Here is a 27,283-nt window from a genome sequence, read left to right as displayed (position 1 = left end):
CAATCACACAGCTTATATGTTTTTGTGTATTTTATGCTCTTAAAAGCTGGATTTAGCGCCATCTCATTAGCATGAAATGCGACTTATTAAAACAAACCATGCTAAATATAGGAGCAGAGAAAGACTGGCATTGTTAAGAGGCAGGTGTGGGGTTGGCTTTTTAGACAGGGCAATCCATTTGCACATTGTTTTGCAAAAAGGGGATGTTGTGGTCAAAAATAGCTGTGAGGATCGAGGGTGCTATTCCCTGAAACATTCCAGCTGCTTTAACCAGCTTCAGCTGGTAAGACCACTACAGTTTTCTCTTGACCAGGGCAGCCAGACACTGTTGTCCATGCACTGGTAACCTCCAGCTTGGATTGCCGCAGTGCGCTTTGTGTGGGACTGTCCTGGAAGTGGGCAAGATATCATCATGTTATGCCGGTGCTGAAAGACTTGTGCCAATTGGCCACTGGGCTAAGTTCAAGGTGCTGGTGCTGGTGTATAAAGTCCTCTACAGCTTGGAACCAGGATACCGAAAAGATTATCACACTTCTTGCCTACCCAAACAATCACTGCACTTTGTCAATTCCATCTCCTTAGAAGGTCCATTTTGTACAATGTAGGAATTGGGCTTTTAGTGTGGCAGCACCTAGCCTTTGGAATGCCCGTCGTTACGTATCAGACAAACACCTTCTGTTTTCTCTATTGAACACTTCCCTTTTCCAACAAGCCTTTGAAGTGGAGATTCTTATCCCATCTTTAGTGTAATGGATTTGAAATTGTTTAACTTTTTATTGTTAATTGCATGGGGGTGTTTCATGGCAAATGACTAATAAATTAAACAAGAAACAGAAAGCCAAACCCACAATCCTTTCTAATTCATAGAACCATAGAACTGTAGAGTTGGAAGAGACCCCAAGGGTCATATATAGCCCCCCCCCCCCCCCGCAATGCAGGAATCTCTGCTAAAGCATCCATGCCAGATGAGATGACCACCCAACCTCTGCTTCGAAACCTCCAACTAGAGAGAGTCCACAACCTCTGGAGGGATTGTGTTCCACTGTCAAACAGCTTTTACCGTCAGAAAGTTTTCCCTGATGTTTAGTCAGAATCTCTTTCCTTGAGGGTCCAGCCCTGTTTCTGTGCATTGGACTAGCTTGGCCCTAGCTAGCAGCACCAGTGGTCAGGGATGATGGGAGTTGTAGTCCAACAACATGTGGGGACCTAACGTGGAGAAAGGCTGCTCTAATACAATAAGCCCACAATTGATGCAGAGGTTATGTTCCAGGAAGTACAATGACTAGAGTTTATTGGAAAGAGGAATTGAATGTTAATCCATTCTGGAACTGGAACTTTGTGAGGGCAATAGGTGTCTCCAAATAACTCTCAACTTCCTTAGCAAACTACAGTTCCCAGGATCCTGTGGGGGAAGCCAGGATTGTTTAAACTGGTATGATATTGCTTTAAAATGTTGGCGCCACCGTCTGCCCAACCTGGTCTCCCTTCCTTTCATGCCACCAGTCCCGCTGGGCAGCAGACACCTCAGCATCGGGGCCACTTTAGAAGTGCCTGGTGTCAGCGCCACATCTTATGGTACTGAATTCCCAAAATTTATTGGGTGCAAGACACAGGGCATCTCTTCCCATCCTAATGAAAGAGGTAATTGTGCCCGTATAACATATTGCAATATTCTTTAAAAAAAACACAACAACGACACATTATTATAATCCTGATACTGAGCTTTGAATCTACTTCTTTTGGTATTATCTTCACAGGTTTTGGACTTTATCTTTTGATCTGTATTAGCATCATGTTCCAAGAAATCTGCAATTCCAATGTATCACTAAGCTTTTTATAGCTCCACTGAGAAGTCTTAGCTCCTTTAATCTTCTCGTCTATCAGACCTTGCCAATGTTATATTATGTTATTGTACATGCAGCACTCCGAGAAGAGGAAATAAATATGTACCGGGGTGGGGGGCATGTTGTCAGATAACAATTTTCTGAACCTGCCCACCTGTGTGGAGACTGCCTCCGAGTTCTGATGCCAAACTTGAGATTCAAAGGAATATTTACATAATTCGAGTTGCAAACTTTATGGCACGTTCCTGTGCTTGTTTACTGGGAAGGGAGTCCCATTTATTTCAATGCAGCAAACTCTTTAGTTCTGGGGTTGCCAATGTAGGACCCATCAGATGTGGTTGGATTGCAACTCCCATCATCCAGAACCACTGGCCTAAGATTTATTTAAATGAGCTAAAAACAGCAACTCTATAAATCCAGCATCCAAATAAAACAGATCAACTACAAGAAAATAAAAACGTAAATGCCCTTTGACGGGGAAAGATATCAGAGTCGGGGCCAAGGGATTCACTATATTTACAGTGGATAATTGCTCTTTCTTTTGTAGTCCCGAAATACCTCTATTGTTTCCATTTTGCAGGGGATGAATTGAGGCTGGAGATCTAAACAACTTGCTCAAGGATGCGCAGTGAGTCAGTGTCCAGTGTGGTATAGTAAATACAATGTTAAACTTTAAGCAGGAAACTCTGACTGCTTTTCTTTTTTAATTTACTGATTGACTGATTTTTGCTGATGCAAAATACACAAATACACTTCTCCTCTATCTGGGGCAGCCAAACCATGCAAGATCCTGATGGAAACAATGGGGCCATGATAACCCATCTGAACTGGGAATGGTAAATGCTTTTTGCAAAAGGCCCCATGCACAGTGGCGAAGCTGCATGTTCTGCTACTGGGGGCGGAGAGCAGGCGGGGGCGTAGCTGGTGCCCCCTGGAGGCGTGATGTGCATCACGGGGGCGTGGTGCGCGTTCTAGGGGCGTGACGCGCTGCCTGTGGGGGCATGGCGCCCGGCACATGCACAACACCTGCACACACAGTTTGTCACCCAGCTAGAGATACGTATGCAGAAATCTGCTTCAGTATATATATATATATATATATATATATATATATATATATATATATATATGGCTCATTAGTGTTTAGCCCCATAGACTTTCAGTGGAAGAGGTGTGCATAGGAACATAGGGAGCTACTTTAAATCATGTCAGACCATTGGTCCATCTAGCTCAGAACTGGCAGTAGCTCTGCAGGATTTCAGGCAGGAGCCTCCCCCAGGGATTGAATTTGGGACCTTCTGCACGCAAAGCAGATGCCTTACCAAGGAGTTATGGCCCTTTGTTGTTGTTTAGTCGTTTAGTCGTGTTTGACTCTTTGTGACCCCCTGGACCAGAGCACGCCCAGGCACTCCTGTCTTCCACTGCCTCCTGCAGTTTGGTCAAACTCATGCTGGTAGCTTTGAGAACACTGTCCAACCATCTCGTCCTCTGTCGTCCCCTTCTCCTTGTGCCCTCCATCTTTCCCAACATCAGGGTCTTTTCCAGGGAGTCTTCTCTTCTCCTGAGGTGGCCAAAGTCTTGGAGCCTCAGCTTCACGATCTGTCCTTCCAGTGAGCACTCAGGGCTGATTTCCTTCAGAATGGATCGGTTTGATCTTCTTGCAGTCCATGGGACTCTCAAGAGTCTCCTCCAGCACCAGAATTCAAAAGCATCCATTCTTCGGCGATCAGCCTTCTTTATGGTCCAGTTCTCACTTCCATACATCACTACTGGGAAAACCATACCTTTAACTATACGGACCTTTGTTGGCAAGGTGATGTCTCTGCTTTTTAAGATGCTGAGTTATGGCTCTATCTCATCTTATTTGGATCTTATTAATGTTTTCTCAGGCAGCCACAGAAGTAAGTTCCATCAAATTCCTTGGTACTTTCTTATTTAGTGGGCTCAGGATTAAGTATGTGCTCAACTCTCCTGAATAAATCTATGGGATTAAGAGCACTTCACTTGCCTAGATAATGCCCATTGTATCTTCACTCTCATTTCACATGCAGCATGAACTCAAAATCTTGTCTGTACCTCAGCAATGCAATTAGGCCACTTGGGTTAATTACTTTTTTTTAAAAAAAGAGCTCAAAATCTATATGAGGCTCTTTGAAATTTCATCCCTGCAGTATTAGAAATGTAATTTTCTTTGATGTTGACTCTGATTCGGTACCTCCTACATCACCACGCTGCTTCTTTTCCAAATGTCTCCAGATGGTGCTCGAGCCTTTAGGGACCATGCTGTGAATTATTTTTAGAAGATTTCCCTTCACATCTGCCCAAATTGGCATGTTGCAGCATCTTCCCATTTTTTACTATACACACACATATATTTTCTAAAATTAATATACATAAGCCACAGATTGTCGGAAAGCTAATGAAAAAGAAAACGAGATATGCTTAACTGATTGCAGTATTAGCCCTATACCCATTTGCTGGGGTATAAGCTCCATTCATCTCAATGCAACTTGCTTCTAAGTCGGCAAGTGTAGCATTGCAGTGCAAGCCTCAAAAAACACGCAAGATGGGTTAAAGTGGATAAGAATGCACTTTAATCTGCCCTGGAGAACAAGGCAAGGGCTCAGAATGGGATTGGGGGAGATTCTTGGGGGCCCAGGTGAGCCATCACTGAGATGGGGCTCTTCAGGTTCCCTTTGGACCACTGTGGGTTCCTTTAGGCCTTTACCTGGAGCACAGTTAGTTCTCCCTGGCAGTCCAAGCATCTTTCTCCAAAGACAAGTCTCCTGGGTTCAGGCTGGATGGGATCCTGACACAAAGGCTAGTCAAATTCTTCTAGGAGCCCACAGGCAGGGCACAAACAGCTTCCCCTGGCATCAAGCAACTGGAATTCATATTATTTTGGACTATGGAGCATCAATTTTGTCATTCTTGGTCACACTGTTGATACATAGACCCATCCTCAATACAATTTTCTAACTCCCTTTCATCTGCCCTACTGCTTGTCATTTTATTTGGCTGACCCTGAGTTCTAAACAGTACACCCCTAGCCACATCAATTCAGCATTCCACTTTCTGACGTAGTTGCTTTCCTAAAAGCATCAGAAGTGTTTACTTCTCTGGAAGTGCTCCGACTCTCCACTTGGATCAGGGCTGGCCCTGACAGGCCAGGTGAGTTTTGCTTTAGGTGGTGAATGGGATGGGCAGTGGATTGTGTGCCTTCTGCGACTCCCAGACCCACTACCTTCTGCGACTCCCAGACCCAGATTTCATTCCGTCTGCCTGCTGGGTATCGTGCAGCCATAGGTGGCTGGATGCCTTTCTCTTGGATTATAAGCACAAACATTAATATAAATGAGATCCAGATTGGTCAAAGTGCCAAGAGAGACGCTGGCAGCTGTTGGCATTCATACAAAGTGTTCTAATTGATACTCTGCATTAGGTAGGTATGCTGACTCCTGAAGTATGAGTCAGCATCTCAAGTGGTGGGGAGTTGACTAATATGTCCATAGTTCTTAGAGGTATAACTGACTTTCCTCCCAGGCGTCCCCTCTGTATGTGATTCCACCTGCGTGAACTGGTGTGCTCGTGATTCCTGGATACTGGTATTGTAAGAGGACTGCATTATCTACCATCCAAGACTGCAACAGGAATAAAGCTCTTCTTGGAACAAGGTTGGACTCCTGAGAGCTTCATGGGGGTACATTCCATTGCCCAAAATCATCTACATCAGCTGCTGCCTAGGAGTGCTGCTGCTTTGCCTTGCGAGGCAAAAAGTGAACCAATTTTGAGTTTTTGCCATGACAGCACTGGTATGGTGGAATCTTGCTCAGTTGCTCTACAATGGTAGCTTTGTAGGGTACCTTATTTTGAGGTATAGTGTGATGAATGGAAGAGGAGGAATAGTGAGTGTCAGCCTAATTGGAGAAATTGCAGCGGTGTGTGTTGGGGACAGAAAGAAGTGTGGGCAGCAGAGGGAGGTGAGGGCACAATTTGCTGGCCTACATTGGATGTCTTGGGCTGGCTCTACCTTTGATCTGTTTTGGGTCCCTTTTCTCCACCTGTTTCACCTCTATTGAAAATCTAGGGTTTAAGTATCGTTTGAAGCCAACTAAAACTCTATGGAGGTGAGAGGGACCCTCCTGAGCGAGTGAATAAGGTAACACTAAAGTCCTTTGAACTGTTGTTTATTCCTCCAAGTTTACCATTTTGTGTTTGGCCAGATAGGTTTGAAGTAAAGAGGACATGAACTTAGTTTTGTTATGTCCACATCATTATCTATACCTTTAAAGGAAGTTAATTATCCGTGCCAAGTCTGGTTCCTGCTTATTGGAGAGTGATAATTAAATTTTGCTGGGAAACACACAGATTAGCATGCTGATCTTTTCTGCAACTATCAGAGTCATAGAATCATAGAGTTGGAAGAGACCACAAGGGCCATGGAGTCCAACCCCCTGCCAAGCAGGAAACACCATCAGAGCACTCCTGACATATGGTTGTCAAGCCTCTGCTTAAAGACCTCCAAAGGAGGTCTTAGATAGGAGCTTGCATCAGGGTCATAGATAGCTCATAAGGGGTATACTTTATGTTAAATTTATGCCAGCTTCAATGAAGCCATGCTCCATAGAAATAAACCCTAAAAAATAATTTCAAGAAATGTATTGGGCAAAACATTCTCAAAAGTTGCACATTCTGAACTGTTGTGAACAAAAGTTCAGGACTGTTGCATGTGATAAAACACAATGGTTTTTTAAAATATTTTTTATTGAGAATTTTCCAGAAAATATAAAATGTATAACACTAAACAAAACATACATTAAAGAACCTGTTAGTGAACTATTTAGTCATACACATTTGTGTTAGCTGCAAGCTATAGCAAAGGAATCAAATACAAATAACAAGTACAGATATAACTAAGTGGTTGCCTACACAAAATACATTCTAAGAATTTACAACTATACAAATGAAAGAGTTAATGGCCCTTGACCACAAATAAAACATATGAGGGAATGGGCTTTCTTTGCTGGGCATTAATAAAGGTTAGTCAGATGGCAGAACTTATTCTGATTCTTCTTATTCTAAGACAAGGAGCAGAGACAGGTGGAGGACAGAGGATGGGCAGACTACTGAAAACCATTTGGGGGGGGGGGAGATAAGGGTCTGAAGTACTGAAAGATCTCTTTAACGGTTCTCAAGATTGCTTCAAGGTGCATCTTTGCCCTGCACATCCCTTTCACAAAGGAAAGGCAGCTGGGGGGGGCAGGTCGGCCTGGCCAGGTGGGGGCAGGATGCCCCTTGCAATGTTGGGTGAAATTTGGTGCCACTTATCCCATGATGTGCCTCCGCTATCATGAGGGTTTCCATTTGCGAAACAGACCCCCCCCCCGCGTGCCTCCTGTGTCCTCCCCAAATCTGCTGGGGGGGGGGGGACTTTTATGGATACTCCTCACTGTCTCCAGTCTGTAAGTAAATAGGATAATTGAGATCTCTGCACTATCAGAGAGAAGGGTGTGCTGCAGTTTTCTAACAAAATTACAGAAGACGACAAGGTATTAAATAATTGTGGGGAGGAAGTATTAATTGCAGAAAAATGCAAAAAATAAAAACCAACAACACAAAAAGAAAAAGTATGAATTGACACATGCCCAGTGTTTCTAAGGTGAATAATCTTAACCCTGTATCTTTCTTTGGCTTCACTGAGCCATTTATATCAGCCTCCGTTTAACCAAAACTGCAATATAGCAAGACTGGATGGTTTGTTTATTATAATTTTTTCCCTGCTATTAGAAGTACTATGATAGTCAGCTCTTATGTAAAAGCGCCCTCTAGTGTGTGCATTGAGGATCAGCCTCAAAGGGGCTTATTTTTTGCCACCAGGAATTCTTCTAAAAATAATCAACCCTATGGTTCTGATGACCTCCTGCTGTCACACACCCAAAATCCACCCCCTGGTCTACAAGAAGGCGAAAGAGGCAGAGGAAGTGATGGTTACGAAGGATGAGAAGGTAACACTAGTGGAATTAAGAGTCATCTATGTTCTTTTTTAAAAAAATACTTTGTTCTTTATTATCAACAAATCTCAGTAATCTTATGCAAACAAAAACAAACTTATGTAATTGATCTTGTGTAGATATACAAATAAAACTTAATTCAATCTTATAAAATCCCTTTCACCATACATTCTTGCTAAAATACAAAAGTTTTCCCGTCACCTCCCACAGAGTCATTTATGTTCATCCCATCGACCAGGGGATAGATGCCACGCGCTGTGATTTGCAAGGTGAGAGATGACCTGTTTTCATGAGGAACTGTGAGGCCAGAGAGAATCTGGCTCTTGGGGGAGGAAGGAGGCAGCTCCCTGATTCAAGAAGAGTTCAGGGACAGCCCTTCTGAGGGAGAGAGAGAATTTCTCTTTTCTTCTGTGCTTTTCCATTATGAAGGAACCACCTCAATTTCTCAGGTTTGCAGATGTGCTCATGGGCCCCAAAGTGTTTGCAACATGAGTTTGACTGCTGGCCCAGGAGTGGGAGACCCAGGTTGAAATCCCCCCTCACCCACGGAGCTTAAGGGGTGACCTGGGGTACTCACTGCCTCGTGGCTTAGCCTACCTCACAGAGCTGTTGTGAGGATGGGATGAGGAAGGGAGAGTAACGTAAACCACTCTTGAGAGCCTAACAGGAAAAATGGGGCATCAATGTAATAACAAAGGAAAAGCAAATGAAACAATAAGTAAGATGGGGGTGGAGATGTTCCTGCTCCTTATTCTGCCCTAGGTTGAAAAGGTTATGCAAGCTGCTGGCCTTCAGCTGCCAAGTGCCCAAAACCCATCCCCTAGTCTGCAAGAAAGAGGACTCCCAAAAGTGTTCCCAGGGGTGTTGGAAGGGGGCGCCTGGTGGGGTGGGCCGCCCCGGGTGACATCATTAGGGAGATGCCATTCTGCGCCTCGCCTGCCGGCTGGCAGCACCTGCACCGTCACTTCTGCTCCCAGCTAGAGGAGGCAGGCAGGGGAGCCTACAAGCTGATTGGCTTTGCCAGCAAAGCCGCACAGCTCCCCTCTTCCCCTGACACCTCGGGGTACCTGGGGGGCGCCGGCACACCGTTGCCCCCGCTCCCGAGTCCCGGCTGAAGGAGGCAGGCTGGGAGTTGCTGGGCTTTGCCGGCCAAGCCGTGCAGCTCCCCCCCCCCATCTTGGGGTACTTGGGAGTGGCGGGGGGCACCTCCGTCACCGGCTGCCTTGGAACAGAGACAATGAAAAGCAACTGACCTAGTAGGTCTCGCTCTCCCACTTCTGCCTGACAAAACCACCACCAAGTTCTAGACCAGAACTAATTCAGTTACAAAGAAGAATGTGTGAGAAAACTGGAGAGCTTCCTGCACACAGCGAGAGAAAAGCCAGGTCCACAAATGTGATAAGAGTAAGACGGGGAGGTACTGTTTGCCGATGCTGCTGCTCATGACCCGGTGCTGCCATGTCAGGACCTCCCCGTCTGAATTAGTACTGTTCTAGACCTTGGTAGTTTTGTCAGGCAGAAGTGGGAGAGTGAGACCTACTAGGACGGCTGCTTTTCATTGTCTCTGTTCCAGTTGCTTTAACACAGAGATTGAAGTTTTTCCAGAGGTGGCGAAAACTCAGGGCACCTTAAGAGCCGCTCTTGCCCTTCTGCAGGCTCGCTGTAGGCCTGGGGGTCGCGGGGGGGGGGGATGCAGTTGCCGGCTGGAGGCAGGCAGGGGAGACGGGTGTTATCCCTGTCTCCAGTTCAGCACACCTTTACACGGAAATAAGAGCCACTGGTTTCAACAGGGCTCACTCCCAGAGGACTGCACTTGGTCCGCTTTACTAGCTGGCACAGTAAAGGTTTCACCAGCAATTAGAATAGGTTGCAATTTGCTTGAACCTATGGTTTTCAGGTTATCTCATTTCCCCCGTCTCTTAATTGCACTTCTGTGCTGCATCCCATGCCTCCTCCAGCTGATCTCTGCCCTGCTTGCCTCATTTCTTTTATGTTGCTGCTGCTGATCATTTATGGGTGCAACTTTCTCTCCTATCTGAGGGCATTTACTTGGAATAAAGTCTCTTTGCACTTTGTGGGGTATGCTTGTGAGTTGGAGTGCCTGAGACTAAGGAACACTGGCTGGAATATCCTTTATTTACTTGTAAGATCGCTGATTGGCAAAACGCACTTGCCTTGCCCACTTTCTCCCTGGGCAGGAATTCCTGAGTCCTTAGGAATTCCCTAAGGGTTAAGGGAGGGCTTTGGCCTCCAACACGGGTGCACCCCCCGCGGGCCTCGTCTGGTCACACAACACTGCTGGGTACTTTCTTAGAACACCTCCTTTCTCTCCCCCATCACTGGTCCTTTCCCTCTCCCAGGCGACTGCCTAAGTCGTGCAGAAGCTTCCTGGCCTTTGGGAAGGAGGCGCCAGGAGAACATTTAGGGGGCCAGTCTAGTCCCCCTAGTCCACTGACCACACACCACTGGGCCAGGGCAAGTACCTTTAGGTGGGGGAGCTTACATGAGGCAACTGGGTGGTGCCTTTCTGCTTACACCCCCCCATGCCCCTTTAAAACTTTAAACCAAGGCAAGCTACTGACTTTAAAAATCTCTTAAGAAAGGTCCTGGGAAATACTCTAGGTGATGATTTTGAGGTGCCCAGTGACACTGACTGCAGGGGAAAGATTTTAACTGGAATTTTTGATAAGCAGGTAAATGTTCCTTGAAAAAACCCACCACATTTCTGCATTTGTTATGGGGGCACCTGATTTTGATAGTGGAGCGACTTAAGCAGGGTTTGTTTCAAGCCAGAACTCACCATCTGACACCTCTCAGGTGGGTGCCATTGCCATCAAGAAAAATAGCACTGGGCTTACCGTAAGTATTTAAAGGCACACCTCGTTTCTTGCTTTGAGGGAGAGATTTATAACCTCCCTTTTCAGATGTTTCCAGGAATTGAGGTGTCTTGGGATACAAATGTACCACACCTTATTCTTTTCTTGCTTTAACCACTTGGGGACCCCCCCCCCATTTAAGCAGAGGCTACCAGGCTGTAGGATGCCCCCTCCTCCTTGAGGTGTGTCTGACCCCATCATTGTTTGCATTTTGTGGGTTAGCCAAGGCGCATCTTTTTGCACATGCCTTGGGGTGGAAGGTGAGTCCAATGCACCACTCTCTCTGCAGGGTTGTCTGTTGGTTTTGCCTGCTGTTTGACACAGTTTGGTGTTGCTACACCCTGTGAATTGCTCGTTGTTTAAAACTGTATGTCACCTGCTTGAAGACTTTGTGGTGAAGAGCAGACTATAAATGCGTATAAATAAACGTCCTGCTTTTAGACTCTTCTACTAATATGGCTGCCTTGCATTCCATGTGGGCACCAAATGTTGCCATGCTCTACACACATGCGTACACACACACACATCCACAGTGGCATAGTAAAACGCTAGAGTTGGCTTTGTGGGAGGCTTAGTGTGGGCAGCTGGTCAAGAGGAAGGACTCCCTTCCACTGCAATCCGTACCTCAGTTCTCTGTACTGCTGTTACTATGATTTATACCACTCTTACTTCAGGGAACTCATGGTCTTATTTTTCCTTTTAATAATTTCAATGGGGGGGGGGGAGACAAGATTTTTTTTCGCACCAGTTACCACCTGACCTTGCTATGCCACTGAGTGCGCCCCTCTCCTGAACATATATATTTCAAGTTTGCTCTTCACTTTTCGCTTGTGGGCTTAATCATAAGAAGGGAACCTCTAAGTTTTGGAGGGTCGTGTGACAAGCTTTCCTCCTCAGTGGGTCCATCTTCATGAGATAGCCAAGGCAGCTAATTCAGTTGTCAGCACCCCCAAATTCACGGCAGCTCCACAGAGCATAAAAGCACTGCAACCCAGTTACTTAGTCTCCTTATTCTGCCCTAGCGTGAAAAGGCTACATGAGCTGCTTGTTTCCTGCTGCCGAACTCCTAAAATCCATCCCTTGGTCTGCAGGGAAGAGAAGGTGGGGCTAAGCGACGAGGTGGAGAAGGTAGTGAAATTCCACTGTGTATGTTTGGCCCAGGAAGCAAGAGATGGATGAGACCAGCTCTCTTTCAAGAGGGGAGAATTGTTCTGGCACTCAAAAGAACCTGGCTCATTGGGTAGGAAGGAGGGAGGCAGGTCTCTGATTCAAGGAACCTCATGAGCAGTGCAGTTGTCAGGATAAGATTGGGGGGGGGGATGGCCCCCTTGAGTATTCTTGGAGGAAAGTATGTGCATGCTTGGCACAGACAGCAGGGGATGTATGACACCAGCTCTACGCTGATGGGGAATTGTTGTGAGGCCAGAGAGTAGCTGGCTTACTGGGCAGGAAGAAGGCTTGTTTCTGATTCAAGAAGACTTCACAGCACCCCTTTTGAAAAGAGAGAACCATTTCTCTTTTCTTTTCTCCTTGGTTTATTAATCGGGTCACCTGGTCCTGTGATTAAATTCCCAGTTAAGAAACCAAACCAGCCTTCAAAGCCAGGACAAGGAGAGAAGATAACCAGTCCTCACAATCTCCCTGAAGCCTGATGAAAATGGCGCCACCACCTCCACCTTCCTCATTGCGCCAGAAGTGAAAGCCTAGGACTGAGAGTCGGGGGGGGGGCACTAGCTGCAGCTGGCCTCTCTCAAATTATAGTTTTATAACTGATGTACTGGATGAGGGGTGGCCTAGAACTTTTAAAAATAAATAAAAACAAAATTGCTCAAGCCGTTTAAAGTTATGAACATGTATATTAAGAGGAACAATGCCCCTGACAGAGGAAGGCTGCCAAAGTAAATGTGGCCTGTCCTCCATTGTGACTCTTTCCCCTGCTGGATAATTTGGCAGAGAACTTTGCTAAGAGCAACTATTTGAGGATTGCTAGTAAAGGTGAAAGGAGGGAGTTGTGGAAGAATAAAATATGTTTGCAGCAGCATTAAGGACAATTTCTTCTTCTGAAGTGAAGGTAGGATTTCTAATTCTTTCTGCATTCTGCTTCTATCGCTATCTGCCAAGATTTAGCAGTTTAGATGCTTCAAGGGAAATGGTTTGCATCATCACAAGAGGGGAATCACCCAGTTTTGTAGGGTATTCTGATAAGATGCCCTCCTCAATGGATCCAACTCCTTGCTCCATTAGAGATTCCTGGTGGCAAATTCAGCTGCCAGAGTATCAAGAAAGTGACTATAATCCCTTTTCTGATCTCCTCCTTGTTCTTCCTTAGGTTTCTAAGGCTGCACAGGCTGCTGGCCTCCTGCTGTCATGCCCCCAAAATCCATCCCCTGGTCTACAAGAAGGAAGGGGAGGCGGAGGACGTGATGGTTATGAAGGACAGGAAGCCAGCATCAGTAGAAGTCAGAGTCATCTATGTGTGCTCCAGTGATCAGGGGATGGATGCCACCAACCCTGATTTGTAAGGCGAGAGATGACCTGTGTTCATGAGAAACTGTGAGGCCAGAGGCAGGTCTCTGATTCAAGAAGAGTTTAGGGACATCCGTTCTGAGTAAGAGAGAACATCATTTATTTTCTTCTGTATTTTCTCATTGTTTCATTGATTTATCCTGTGAATATGTTCCAGGTTAAGAAACCACTCCAACATTCAAAGCCGACTTGGGGGAGGGGAAGCTTTAAAATATTCCAGCATCCTGAAGCCTGATGAAAATACCGTATTTTTCGCTCCATAAGGCACACCTAGTTTTCAGAGGAGGAAAACAGGGAAAAAATATTCTGAATCAAATGTCGTACTAAACTACTGGTATATCAGAGTAAGACTGAGAGGGACAGGAGCTGTATGTTTGTTTAGTGTGCACGCTCAAGGACCCAGCGGATCAGCTGAGACGCTGGGGGATTTGTGTCATTTTTCCCTCTCCCTCATCCCCTGACCTCCAGTCCCCAGCAGCTTTCCTATTTTACCTCCTGATTTTCACCGCGCCTGTGGCTCAGAGCTCGAGGTTGGGGTTTTTTTGCTGTGTAAAAGCGCTCCTCCTTGCAGCCTTCTACTTTGTTTGTACACATGGCTACTGGTATCAGGTTCAGTTTGAGTGATAAGCAGCCACCGGCAGCAATAGAATGGAGCACAAAAATGGGGTAGGGGCACTAGGACCCAGACAATGCTCAAATCTATCCTGCCTCAAAACAAGCTGCAGAAGTAAAAGGCAGTCTCCTGTCCCCAGCGGATCAGCTGAGACGCTGGGGGATTTGCATAATTTCCCCCTCTCCCTCATCCCGTGCCCTCCCCAGCCTTTTTTTCACTTCCTGGTTTTCACTGTGCTCGTGGCTCAGAGCTCAAGGTTGGTGGTTGTTGGTTTTTTTGCTGTTGGTTGCTTGCATTTTATCCTTCCTGATCCAACCCCTCCTGTGCCCTGCCGTCCCTCCGCAGCCTCATTGCTCCGTTTAGGGAGCGCGCAAACCTTTGCTAGCTGAGGCTGCTGCAGCTGTTGCTGGCTACGCACCACTTCTAAAAGCGCCTGCTGCCTTTGAATTGCCTGCCTCCTCCCGGCTCGCTGTAAAGCAAGCAAAGGGAGAGCCGCGCAAAGCGGGACAGAAGCCCTGTAAGCGGCTCCCACTTTGCTTGACTGACGGGAGCCATAGCTCCGGTCCAGTGCATTCGCTCCATAAGACGCACAGGCATTTTCCCTTTCTTTTTAGAAGGAAAAAAAGTGCATCTTATGGAGCGAAAAATACGGTACACTTACTGTTTCTCAGAGAACTTTGGTAAGAATAACTCCTTGAGGATAGTGAAGTGAAGGTCAAAGAAGGTGGACAAGAGTGTCATTAACTATGGTACTGTCATGGTATTGACAGAGAATGAAGGGGGGGAGGAGAGACAGGCAGAGGAAGGGGGGCAGGACGTGGCGGTGGAGGAAAGAAGGGAAAGCCAGGAGGAGGGACGGCTCACAGATGTTGGACCAGAGCCTCAACACTGCACAGGAAGTTCTGGCACAGACAGTGAAACAATGCCTGTTCCGTCCGCCAAGGAAAGGAGTGTTAAAGAGGAGGGAACAGAGACATCACATGAAAACTCCACGCCTTTTCTGTTGGAGAAGGGGCGGGCGTAAGGCACTCCCAGAATCTGAGCCGGAGGATTCGGATGCATGATTGTAACATGCTGCTTGTACATATGTAAAATAAAGACTGTATATATGTATCTCTGAGTGAGCAGAGGCATTTCTTGCGGAAAGCGTTCACAAGCCATCACAGGTACTCAGCAGAATAATTTCCTCTTGTAAAGTGTAAGGAGGATTTCTCATTTTTTCTGTATTCTGGTTCTATCACTATCCATCAAGATTTAGAAACATAGGGAGCCATGGCATGGTTAGATTATTTTAAAAAGATGATCCTTCGAACCAGTTTAGATGCTTTCAGGCTTGTCTTTTTGCTTGTGGGCATAATCCAACAAAGAGCACAATCCCAAGATGTTTGGACAAGCTGTCCTCCTCAGTGGAGCAGTATTTTTTGCTGCACTCTACGTGAGATATGCATGACAGCAAATTCATTTGTCAACACCCCCAATTCACTGAAGCTTTGCAAAGCACGAAGGTGTTTTTATTATGTTTTTATATATGCTGTAAGCAGCCCAGAGTGGCTGGGGTATAAATAATAAAAAATAAAATTATTACTACTACTACTACTACAACCTAGTTCCTCACCATCTCCTTATTCTGCCCTAGATTGAAAAGGCTACATGAACTGCTTGTCTGCTGTTGCTGAAATTCTAAAATTCATCCCCTGGTCTGCAAGAAAGAGGAGGAATTGGATGAGGATGTGGCCTTAATGAATCTGGCTGACTGGGCAGGAAAGAGGCAGGTCTTAGATTCAAGAAGACTTAGAATCATAGAATCACAGAGTTGGAAGAGACCACAAGGGCCATCGAGTCCAACCCCCTGCCAAGCAGGAAACACCATCAGAGCACTCCTGACATATGGTTGTCAAGCCTCTGCTTAAAGACCTCCAAAGAAGGAGACTCCACCACACTCCTTGGCAGCAAATTCCACTGTCAAACAGCTCTTACTGTCAGGAAGTAAGACTTAGAGACATCCCATTCAAAGAAGAGATAACCATTTCTCTTTTCTTCTGTCCTTTCTTATTGTTTAACAAGGTCACTTGACCCTGTGATTAAGTTGGCTACATACAATTTCTATGTTCATTCCACAACTGCATGGAGTTATATGCCCTTCATCATGTGAACACATGTTCACATGCAATTCTATCCTATGCATGCCCATTCAAAAGTAGCTCCCATTGCACAAAGAGGAAGAAATGTCTACTTTCTTTCACAATATACCGTATTTTTCGCTCCATAAGAGGCACTTTTTTCCTCCTAAAAAGGAAGGGGAAATGTGTGTGCGTCTTATGGAGCGAATGCAGGTGGGAGAAGGGACTGATGGGCTGCCCTCTGTCCCTCATTCCGGCTCATTGGAAAGCTAACAAGAGCCGCTGCTGCTGCCAGGCTCTGCCCAGCTCTCTCTTTAAAGAGAGGTAAGCCCTCTTGCTGGCTTTTCCACAAGGTGCGGGAAGGGACTGATGAGCTGACTGTAATTCAAGCAAAGGGAAAGCCGCTTACAGGCTTGCTTTACAATGAGCCAGAAGGAGGGACGGAGGGCAGCCCCTTCCGCCCCCCAGATGACTGTACCGGTAATTCAAGCAAAGGGAGAGCCGCTTGCAGGGCTCCTGCCCTGGGGTCTCCTCCTCCTCTTTTTGCTCCGGTTCCAGCGAGGCAAGGCAGCTGCCCGCCACAGGCACGTGGCACAAATGTGAGCTCTCCATCTCCCTTCCTTCCTTCCCTCCCCCTTCCAACTTGAATAAAATATTGGGGGGACAGGTAAGCCCCACCTTACATACTGCAATTCAGCCTTTCTCAACCTGTGGGTCCCCAGATGTTGTTGAACTACAACTTCCATCGCCCCTAGGTAGCAAGGCCAGAGCTCAGGGAAGATGGGAGTTGTAGTCCAACATCTGGGGACCCACAGGTTGAGAATTGCTGTGATCTCAAGACAAAGTGCATGCACACTATATGAATGACAATGCCCATCAACATATTGGGGGGGGGGGACTCCCTCAAATATTTAATGGGGGGGCGAAGGCACCTAGGCCTCTAGGAGTTGGCTGCTATGCCTAGGACAATTCAAGAAAGCAAAATGATGCATATGCTATAATATCAATTAGTTAAAGGTATGGTCAGCACTCAGTGGTAAACATTGGAGATACCGTACATTACTGACAGTTCCTTCATCACTGTATTTTCTTGCAGAAAACCTCCCCCATTCTGATAAGGGTGATAAAGCGGAAAAGACTAGCATATAAGATTCCTTTTAAACTAGAGGTAGTAAAATATGCTAAGGAGAATGGAAACAGCAGCAGAGAGACATTTTAGGCCACCTCCAACTGAAAAAAATGGCAAGAAAGTGGAGGAAACAGGAGGCTCAGCTGCAAAAAGTAAGAACACTTTTCGTGGAAATGCTGCAAAGTGGTCATAGTTGGACGTGGCCATGAAAGAATGGATCACAAATCACCGGAATAATGGCTTCACAATCTCTACAAAAATGATAATATATGAAGCCAAACGCATTGCTGTAGAGAAAGGCATTCACGATTTTACTGGATCACCATCATGGTGCTACAGATTTATGAAGCAATAAGGCCTTGCTATGCGCACCAAAACTAGAATTGCACAAAAAATGCCAGAAGATTATGAATCTAAGATTCTGTCTTTTCATAATTTTGTAATTGATGCTAGGAAGAGAAATGGATTTGAAATTGGCCATATTAGGAATCTGGATGAAGTCCCACTAACCTTTGATGTGCCATCTAATAGGACTGTTGATCTGAAAGGTGCCAAAGCTATCATCGTGAAAACCTCCAGACATGAGAAAACCCATTACACAGTTGTGTTGTCATGCTGTGCAGATGGCACCAAATTGCCACCCATGTTAATTTTCAAAAGAAAAACTTTTCCAAAAGAAATGATTCCACAAGGAATTGTTGTACATGTTCATGAGAAAGGATGGATGGACGAAAATGGAATGAGAGTATGGGTTGAAAAAGTGTGGTCCAAACGTCCTGGAGGGCTTTTGAAAAAACCTGCCTTATTAATACTAACCAGTTTAGAGCACATATTAGCGAAACTACAAAAAAGTGCTTTAAAGAAGTGAAGACTCATCTAGCTTGTCAGGGAAGAGTTAGAAGTTTCCAGTTTCTCAGAGGGAGAAAGCATTCCCCAAGGGGGGGAGGGGAGCAGTGAATCTAATAGAAGAGAACAGGAGGAACAACAGGGAGGGACCGGCTGTTCCCAGGAAAAGCAAGGGTTCAGTTCTAGCTCAGATTGGGAGGAGGGGAGATACAGGCCAGCTCTAGCCAGGAGGGTAGAAAGAAGAGCGGGAAAGCGAAGGGAAGGGCGCCTTCGCCATTTTGAGAGTGGCTGGTCATGGAGAAGCAGAGCTCAGAAGGTATCTGAAAGAAGTGACTCTGAGGAATAATATTTAAGAACCGTTTATAAGAACTGATGAGTTCTTGGGGCTCACAGAAGACTAGAAGAGTACTCAAACCTTAAAGTGTCTCTTCATTTATTAATGACAGTGATGATGGTTCTTAATGCCACTGTTGACTGCTGTTCACTTTACATGGTTGTAATATGATTCTGATATACCGGTTGTTTATTAAATAGTTTAGTACAACATTTGATTCAGAATATTTTTTTTCTTGTTTTCCCCCCTCTAAAAACTAGGTGCGTCTTACGGTTGGGTGTGTCTTATAGAGCAAAAATACGGTAAGTTTACAGCTTATCACTTCTCAGACACACTGCATGCATCTATAAATGCTCTGATCACTCAAGGCAACTCCTCACTTGCGAACGATATACTTGTGCACAACTGCGCCCATGAGTGGCACCGTAAACCCAGAGGCGGCGGAAGAGTGCTGGACAGTCCTCCAGACTTGCGAGGAGATCCTCCCCAGGGCTGCTCAGCCTCCCAGCCGAACAACTGACATGTGGGGTAGAACAGGAGCCGCTTTCCCACGCATCAGCTGTTAGGCAGGGAGGCTCAGCAGCCCGTCTGCTGTGCCTCCAAACTCTTTGGTGTTCTCTTTAGGCTCTGGGGAGGGTCCCCTTGCAAGCCATGAGGACTCTCCAGGGGGCTCCCCACTTTCACACATGTGCTTGGGGCCCCGGAACATCCCCGGTGTAAGTGGGGAGTCACCTGTGTATTATATCAGGAAACGATGGGGGAAATGTGGGTGGGGTACACTGATACCTCCCCTGAATTTTACCTGTCTTGACCTGTATCTCGAAAAGAATACAAACAGCTATTCAGTTTAGAGTAGGTAATGTCTTGACAATATAAATGTTTTAAGTTTTTTTTATCAATCTAGTATATTTTCTGTTAATTGTTGAATGATTCTGTGTACATTGCGGCAGCCTTTGGCTATGTGCAATAAAACTGACTGACTGAGTAATCATAGCAATTAGGCAATCAGGGACCCAAATGAAACAGCACACAGATAATTAAAAATTGCACAGGTAATCAGCTAACCCACAATAGGATAACTGCAACAAATAAATTGTGATTTGATTTTGCTGAAGGTGTATGTTTGCCTCCTGGCTTGGGACTGCTAAAAGAGAATCTACAGAAAATGGGATGGTCCATGAATCATAGACACTTATTCAGCTACTCTAGTGTAGCTGTCATTGGAGGGTTCTGAAGCTCCCTCATGTCCAGCACAATTAAGATCCCTTTTCGCTTGGCTATCTGATCTTTGAACCTGTGGCTCATGAGAATCACTTGTTAAACTTCAGCTATAGGCTGAAATGCCACAGAAATATTGCCTGAAGCAAAATGTGGAGCACAGTTGAGAAGTTCCTCCTTAATTTGGGGTGAGGGACCCTGAGAAATGTTCAGGGAAGCCAAAAGAATTCTGAAAAGACCAGCGAAGGAGTTTCACACAATAATAATAATAATAATAATAATAATAATAATAATAAAATTATTTATACCCCGCCCTCCCCAGCCAAGACCGGGCTCAGGACGGCTAACAACTAATAATAAAAACAAGTTGATTAAAATACAATTTTAAAAAAAGATTAAAATACAACATTAAAATATTAGGATGCAGCCTCTTCACAGGAGGAGAAAGGAAAAAGAAAGAAGGGGAGGGAATCAAACTGATTCTAAGCCAAAGGCCAGGCGGAACAACTCTTGTCTTACAGGCCCTGCGGAAAGAAATCAGATCCCGCAGGGCCCTGGTCTCATGAGGCAGAGCGTTCCACCAGGCTGGAGCCAATGTTGAAAAGGCCCTGGCTCTGGTTGAAGCTAATCTAACTTCCTTAGGGCCTGGGACCACTAGGGTGTTGCTATTTATGGACCTTGAGGCTCTCCGTGGGGCAGACCGGGAGAAGCGGTCCCGTAGGTACGAGGGTCCTAGGCTGTGAAGGGCTTGAAAGGTCAAAAGCGGCACCTTGAACCTGACCCTGTACTCCACTGGGAGCCAGCGCAGCTGGAAAAGCACTGGGTGAATATGCTCCCATGGCAGAGAACCCGTGAGGAGCCTCGCTGCAGCATTCTGCACCCACTGGAGTTTCTGGGACAGCTTCAAGGGCAGCCCCGCGTAGAGCGAATTACAGTAGTCAAGCCTGGAGGTGACCGTCGCATGGATCAATCCTAGCGATGGCCAACCTGCTCTAACCTCTCCATGAGCCTCTTTCCTTCACAATGTCCCACCGATAAGAAGCAGGGATCGAGGGAAAACACTACAGCAGACAGGATGATGGGAGATCAAAATATTGCAACTTCAGTTACATAATTTGCCACAAAGTCAATATATTAGGCAAAACTAATGTCTCAGGTGTACAAAGATAAAACAAAATTTGATCTCTAATATGGTTGCTTCAAGTGTTAAAGCATAAGCCATTTTTAGACAAGTGAGATTTGGAGTAGTTGTTCTGCAGTTGTTTAAGAAGCAGGAACCCTGAACTAACCAGTTTAAACTGGCTTGAAAATCTGTATTTGTGCATAATGGAGATCAGTACTACATGCAGAAGATGCTATTTCCCTGGGAAAATTTAAGCTTCTCCTACCTGCTTCTTTTTAATTTTTAATTTTCATGTACCACAATCCCTACCCCATTTGCTGAAATGACATATTTTATTGCTGCAACTCTCAATTACCAAATGATGCATTAAATGTAGACTCACATCTACCAGCGAGTCTCTGGGCATATTTTTTTTTGGGGGGGGGGGGAGGGGAGGAAGTACCTAGTCCCCAGTATTTTGGACTAGGTGGACCTCAGTCTGATTCATCAAGATTAGATCTAAATTTTAAGCAACAGTGCATGCTTACAGCAATAGAAAATGTCTATCAAGTCAGGCCATTGGTCCATCGAAGGGAGTGTTGTCAACACTATCTGGCAGATGCCTTTCCAGGGCTTCCTAGGAGACGTGAGGGATGGAACCTGGGACCTTTCATGGGCAAAGCAAGTTCTTCTGCCACTGAGCACCAGCCCTTCCTGTTGATCACTCAACACACTTTTTAACTGCTATGACATCCTGAGAGTGCACGCATGCTTGGATATGTTGGTCAACTATGGAGGTGCTGTTAAAAAGTGCAAAAAAAGAACTGAAGGCAACCCACCACTACTTTAAAGCAGCGGTCTAAAATAATTTCAGACCCAAGGCCCACCTTGCAACATGGGACCCAAATTTCTCTTTTCTCTTTTCTTTCAGTAAGCATGCCCATATTTCTACTTTCTTACTTCCTCCTCTTTTCTTCATTTTCTTAAGGGGGAAATAAAACACTAAACCAAAAGGAGACAGAGAAGAAAATGTGACAGCAAAGTCAAAGTGATTCATTTTAGACATGGGTACATTCCTGATCTTTAAGTCCCGAACCATTGCTTGAAGACTAGTGATATAAAACACATTCAAGCATAAATATTACATATTAAGAGATCTTGAAGCTTTCTAGGTAGTTGCAACAAAAGTACACAAATCAAAGCCTAAAAAGAATCCATATTTGTCACGATCACTGTTTTCTCTCTGCCTTTGTAGTGTTTTGGATGTCCAAAGTCTCCACTTGTTGTGAATACAGTGGTGCCTCGCAAGACGAAAAGAATCCGTTCCGCGAGTCTCTTCGTCTTGCGGTTTTTTCGTCTTGCGAAGCAACCCTATTAGCGGCTTAGCGGATTAGCGCTATTAGCGGCTTTGCAGATATTAGCGGCTTTGCGGCTAAGCGGCTTAGAAAAAGGGAGAAAAAAGCAAAAAAAATCGCAAGACTCGCAAGATGTTTTCGTCTTGCAAAGCAAGCCCATAGGGAAATTCGTCTTGCGAAGCGCCTCGAAAAACGGAAAACCCTTTCGTCTAGCGGGTTTTTCGTCTTGCGAGGCATTCGTCTTGCGGGGCACCACTGTATTGTGTGCACGTTGCTTCATATGGCATAGGAAGTTCCAAGGTGCATTGTGGTAATACAGATGTCTACATTTAGCTCCAGGTGTTTTCTGTTTTTCTCTGTATGCATAAGATCAAAAAATTACTTTAAAATAACTAAATTATCCAGATTATTAAACAACCCAATGAGCTTAACAAAGAGACTTCTGCAAATACTTACTGTAACTTGCCAACTCCTGAAAGGCTTCTTGCTGTAGCCTAGTAGACCACACTAAGCTTGAATTCACATAGCTGAGAAATAGTGTATTCCAGTTCCTTAGTTCCAAATCTGAAATCATAACATAAGCAGTCTTTGTGCTTGAAAACATGCCTGTGTGGTCCTTGGCCACATGAGTATTGTTAATGGATTTAAAAACACATACAATTTGCACGAGTTGTTTCAAGCCAAACTTACAAAAGAACAAGAACAAACTTACAAAAGAACAAGAAGAAACTCGTGATCAAAAAGGATCTAGGAGTCTTGGTTGACCACAAACTTGACATGAGCCAACAGTGTGATGCGGCAGCTAAAAAAACCAATGCAATTCTGGGCTGCATCAATAGGAGTATTGCATCTAGATCAAGGGAAGTAATAGTGCCACTGTATTCTGCTCTGGTCAGACCTCACCTGGAGGACTGTGTCCAGTTCTGGGCACTACAGTTCAAGAAGGACACTGACAAACTGGAACGTGTCCAGAGGAGGGCAACCAAAATGGTCAAAGGCCTGGAAACGATGCCTTATGAGGAACGGCTAAGGGAGCTGGGCATGTTTAGCCTGGAGAAGAGGAGGTTAAGGGGTGATATGATAGCCATGTTCAAATATATAAAAGGATGTCACATAGAGGAGGGAGAAAGGTTGTTTTCTGCTGCTCCAGAGAAGCGGACACAGAGCAATGGATCCAAACTACAAGAAAAAAGATTCCACCTAAACATTAGGAAGAACTTCCTAACAGTAAGAGCTGTTCATCAGTGGAATTTGCTGCCAAGGAGTGTGGTGGAGTCTCCTTCTTTGGAGGTCTTTAAGCAGAGGCTTGACAACCATATGTCAGGAGTGCTCTGATGGTGTTTCCTGCTTGGCAGGGGGTTGGACTCGATGGCCCTTGTGGTCTCTTCCAACTCTATGATTCTATGATTCTATGATTCTATGATCAAAAAGAAAGATCTGACACCATCAGATTTCTCAGAAGACAGGGAAGCAACTGACTCCTTCCCCAATCTATGCTCTGGATTTTTTGGCCTACTACTCCCATCATCCTTGATCATTGGACATGTTGGCTGGAACTGATGGGAAGTATAGCCCAAAACATCTGGAGGGTACCAGCTTGGGGAAGACGACTCTACTTGTTAGAATTCAAAATAATGATTTAGATAGGGACTGACATGCCTGCTATTAGAATATGTCAGGGGCAAGAACTTGTCCTAGAGCCAGTTGAGTAAACCAGGAATTTAAATCATACAGTTGACAGAATCATTAAATATAATAACTTAATCAAAGAAAAAGCACACAAACTATGGACCCTTCCAGACGGGTGGGGTTTTCTGTGGGTACATCCGCAATGTGTCATTGGCACAACAGTGCATTAGTGGTAGATTCATACTGACCCATCCATACCCCCGTCTGCTTTGTCAGATGTTCTGTGATGCTTCCCCAGCATGACTGCTACCTGGAGGGGAACGCTTCCACTGTAGTGCAGCAAAAGTGGCGTGAAATAACCACATCCTGGAAGATCTGTGGTATAAAAGGGTACAGGATTTCAGCAGGAAGGTACAGGACACTTACCAATTGGAAATGAAGCAGTGTATCTGCCCAGACCTTTTGCAGGCACAAATAGTATTGAAAGCAGGACTGCATGCAGCTGTCCCAATACCATCACAGGCACAAATTATTGTGAATGCACAATAAAAGGATGTCTGGAGGGGTCCTAGGATAAAAACTTAGGATAGGCTGGAGGTCCCTGACCCTAAGGACACATCCTATTATTATGCATCTTAACTCTTTCTTGAAAGCCGTGGGCAGATACCAACCCTGGGGGCTATATTCTACCTCCACCAACTGGAACATGGAGTAAAGACAGCTGCTGTGCTCAGGAGCCTGAGGGCTTCCCATAAGCATCTGGTTGGCCACTGTGAGAACAAGATATTGGACTTGATGGGCCCTTGGCCTGATCCAGCAGCCACGCTCCTACGTAAAGAGCTATTGAGGCCAGTTCCCCCAGCACCAACAGCAACAGAGTCTCTATCAGGTTTTGCCCCTTATTTTCCTCTCAGGCGTATAGAAGGGGGGGGGGAATCAGCAACTGATATTCAGAAGCATTACTGCCTCCAACTATATTTTTTTTAAAGTTTTTTATTTATACAACAAGAAAAAAAACCCACAAATACCAAATTACACACAAATTACAAAAATAACCATAGACACATAATTTTCTTAGCAAACAATAAAACATCTATTGGTCTTAACACTAAAGACTCAACCTCCTGTCTATTCCATATTTCAAATTCATATTACTTTTTGCCAATACACGCTTTTATCATATTTAAACTTATTCTCAATAAATCTAATTTCTTATATCTACCTTGCAAGTATTACTGAAGTTCCTCGAATGCTGCAACAGAATTTAAACTACTATATTTATTTTTCAGATAATCTTTGTTTTTGTTTTTTTGTTTTTTTAATAATATTTATTAAAGATTTTCAAATATAACAAAAAAAAGAAAAACATCCAAATTTAAGGCCTTATTTTCAATATCATCTTTCCAGGACTTCCCCCTCCCCACCCCCTCTTGTATTCCAATTCTTTCAAATAGATTCAACAAATTCTTACCCCAAATTTTAAAATTATTATCATTAACCCAATTTAAAAAATATTTTCCCATCCCCTAAAATCGACCTGTTCCCTTCCACGAGTTCCCCTCTTTAATATAAAATACAGATTAACATAAAAGAATTAAAAAAAGAATAAAATATAATTTAACACCCTTTGGATTCCAAATTTCCCTCCCCCCTTTCCCGGTTGCGTTCCCAATGTCCATCAAATCCACTGTCTCCTGGAGCTCCCACATCTGAACCATAATCTAAGCCATAATCCTTCACCAGTCCGCTTTGCCGTCTTTTTAGTAATCTTTACCGTCTTTTAATCATCTTTAATTTCAAATGTCCAATCTTAGAAAGGGTCTATCTTCCAACTTTGTCCAGTTCTTGTTTTTCTTGTTGTTCTTGATGTTCTCTCTTCTCCTCTTTTTTTTTTTTTTCTTTTTCCCCCCTGCTCTCCTGCACAAATGTTCTAATTCCAAAAAGCTTGTAATTCCTCTACAGAGGCTTTGTTATTCAGGAACAAAACATTACGTCAAGTCCCTTCCATTCTTCAATAGATAAATCTATTGTCTCCTTTAGTGTGTAGACCGCTGTAGACAAAATAGTGTTCCATTTCTGCAGTTTCCCAGGAGATAAAATGTCCGATTCAAATTCCATGCCAGCGATAATTGTAATAACCCACAGCTCCTCTAGAGGGATTATAGTAACTCAGTTTCATTCCCGATCTCACCCACCAGTCAAAGTAACTTATTATTCCTTGTTTTAAACAGTTTATATCCAATTTATAACAAATGTAACCAGCAAAGTCCTCGTAACAAAGTTCTCTTTTTGTTCTTCCGCTTTGACAGCTCCTTTGACAGCTGTCAAAACCTCTATTTCTCCTCTCCAGGCGCTCTCACGGATCGCTCCCGGGGCTTCCGGGGGTGGTGGTTGTATTTTAATTCACATTCCACTCTTCTCCTCCAGCCCAGCTTATAATTTTCCATCGCGAAATTAATATCTTTATCAAAAGAAAAGGTTGCGCTCGATCTTAGTTGTCAGGTCCTTTGCTTTAGCTCCTCTACAACAGGGGGGAGGTTGACTTCCTTTTTATACCTCCCCCGCTCGCTCCGAATTTAAGAAAAAATTTATTCCCCTTTTTAATCCAAGTTCCAATTACTCACGGGTTGTTCTTTTAAGTCCAGATTTTCAATGGAAGAAGTCAGCGCTCTCCGCCAAATGGCATGCGGCTTCGCTCGGCAGGGGAAGCGGAAGACTCACAGCACCCCCCCCTGTCACCCGCTCCGCAGCCTTTAAAAAGGCTCCTTCGCGTGGTCGGGGGGGGCGCAAACGGTGCCAGCCGAGTCACCATGCCCATGGGTTTCAGCGCCCATGGTTTTTGAGGGTCCCCGCGTCACCGGCGCGGTAGAACCCAGCCCCTGCCGAGCAGACTCCCTCCGGAGCTCGGAGGGAGTCCGCCATTCGGCGATGGCGCCAACCCGGAAGTCCCTATTTTTCAGATAATCTTTGAAAACCCATTTTGAAACAAATTCCTGTTTTGATTTATTCTTAATTTTTTTCTGATAAACCATCTAATTTAGCATCTTCTGTCAGCTTTTGGATCCAATCTTGTATAGAGGGGATTTCATTACTCTTCCATTTTGCTGCGATCAAAACTCTTGCTGCCGCCGTCGCATATAAAAAGATACCCTTCCTCTTTTGTGGAATATCGAAATCTGTTATTCCCAGGAGGTAGGCCTCTGGTTTTTTATTGAAAGAGATCTTTAGCATTTTTTGCAGTTCTACATGGATACTCTCCCAGAATACCTGTATTTTCCTACATATCCACCACATATGGTAGAATGTTCCTGATTCACCACATCTCCAACAATTACTTGACACATTTTTATACATTTTTGAAAGTTTCCATGGTGTTAGATACCATCAATGTTGCATCTTTTGAAAGTTCTCTCTAATCGTGTAACAATTTGTGAATTTCCAATTGATCTTCCATAAATTTTCCCATTGGGCCATGGTTATTGAATGGCCAAAATCCTGAGACCTCACCATTGCCACTGTTACCTCCTCCTCCTTGACTGTCCAGTCAAGGAGGAGTCGATACATTTTGGAAAGAGTTTTTCTTTTAGAATTTACAAGATCAGATTTGAATTGGGAAATTTATGTTGAGAACCCCTTTTGTTTGTCAGATTTAAATTTTTCAAATAACTGATGGTATTGGA

The 27,283-nt window shown here is 44.7% G+C and overlaps 1 protein-coding gene and 1 long non-coding RNA gene across 8 annotated transcripts in view; one reads left to right on the top strand and one right to left on the bottom strand.

Annotated features, from left to right (window-relative positions):
* The first annotated feature begins 2,986 nt into the window (after positions 1 to 2,986).
* Positions 2,987 to 7,451, top strand: LOC307219026. Its single transcript, XR_013840271.1, has 2 exons — positions 2,987 to 6,261; positions 6,372 to 7,451. It is a non-coding gene; the product is annotated as an uncharacterized lncRNA (long non-coding RNA).
* Positions 7,452 to 12,567: 5,116 nt separating this feature from the next.
* Positions 12,568 to 27,283, bottom strand: part of TSEN15 (tRNA splicing endonuclease subunit 15) — a 34,542-nt gene continuing 19,826 nt past the window's right edge. Inside the window, exons 5-8 of one of the 7 annotated variants that reach the window (XM_079981785.1) lie at positions 23,852 to 23,978; positions 22,431 to 22,538; positions 21,507 to 22,330; positions 12,568 to 13,527 (exon numbers count right to left, since the gene is read on the bottom strand). The gene's annotated coding sequence lies outside the window, so the exon portion shown is untranslated. Of the gene's footprint in view, positions 13,528 to 21,060; positions 22,331 to 22,430; positions 22,539 to 23,851; positions 23,979 to 27,283 lie in introns of those variants that run through there. The other 6 variants (XM_079981786.1, XM_079981783.1, XM_079981784.1 and 3 more) reach the window with 6 other exon arrangements.

The sequence above is a fragment of the Podarcis cretensis genome (assembly GCF_951804945.1).
Source record: "Podarcis cretensis genome assembly, chromosome: 6".
In the NCBI taxonomy this organism is placed as follows: domain Eukaryota; kingdom Metazoa; phylum Chordata; class Lepidosauria; order Squamata; family Lacertidae; genus Podarcis; species Podarcis cretensis.
This window is presented reverse-complemented; position numbering and strand designations above follow the sequence as displayed.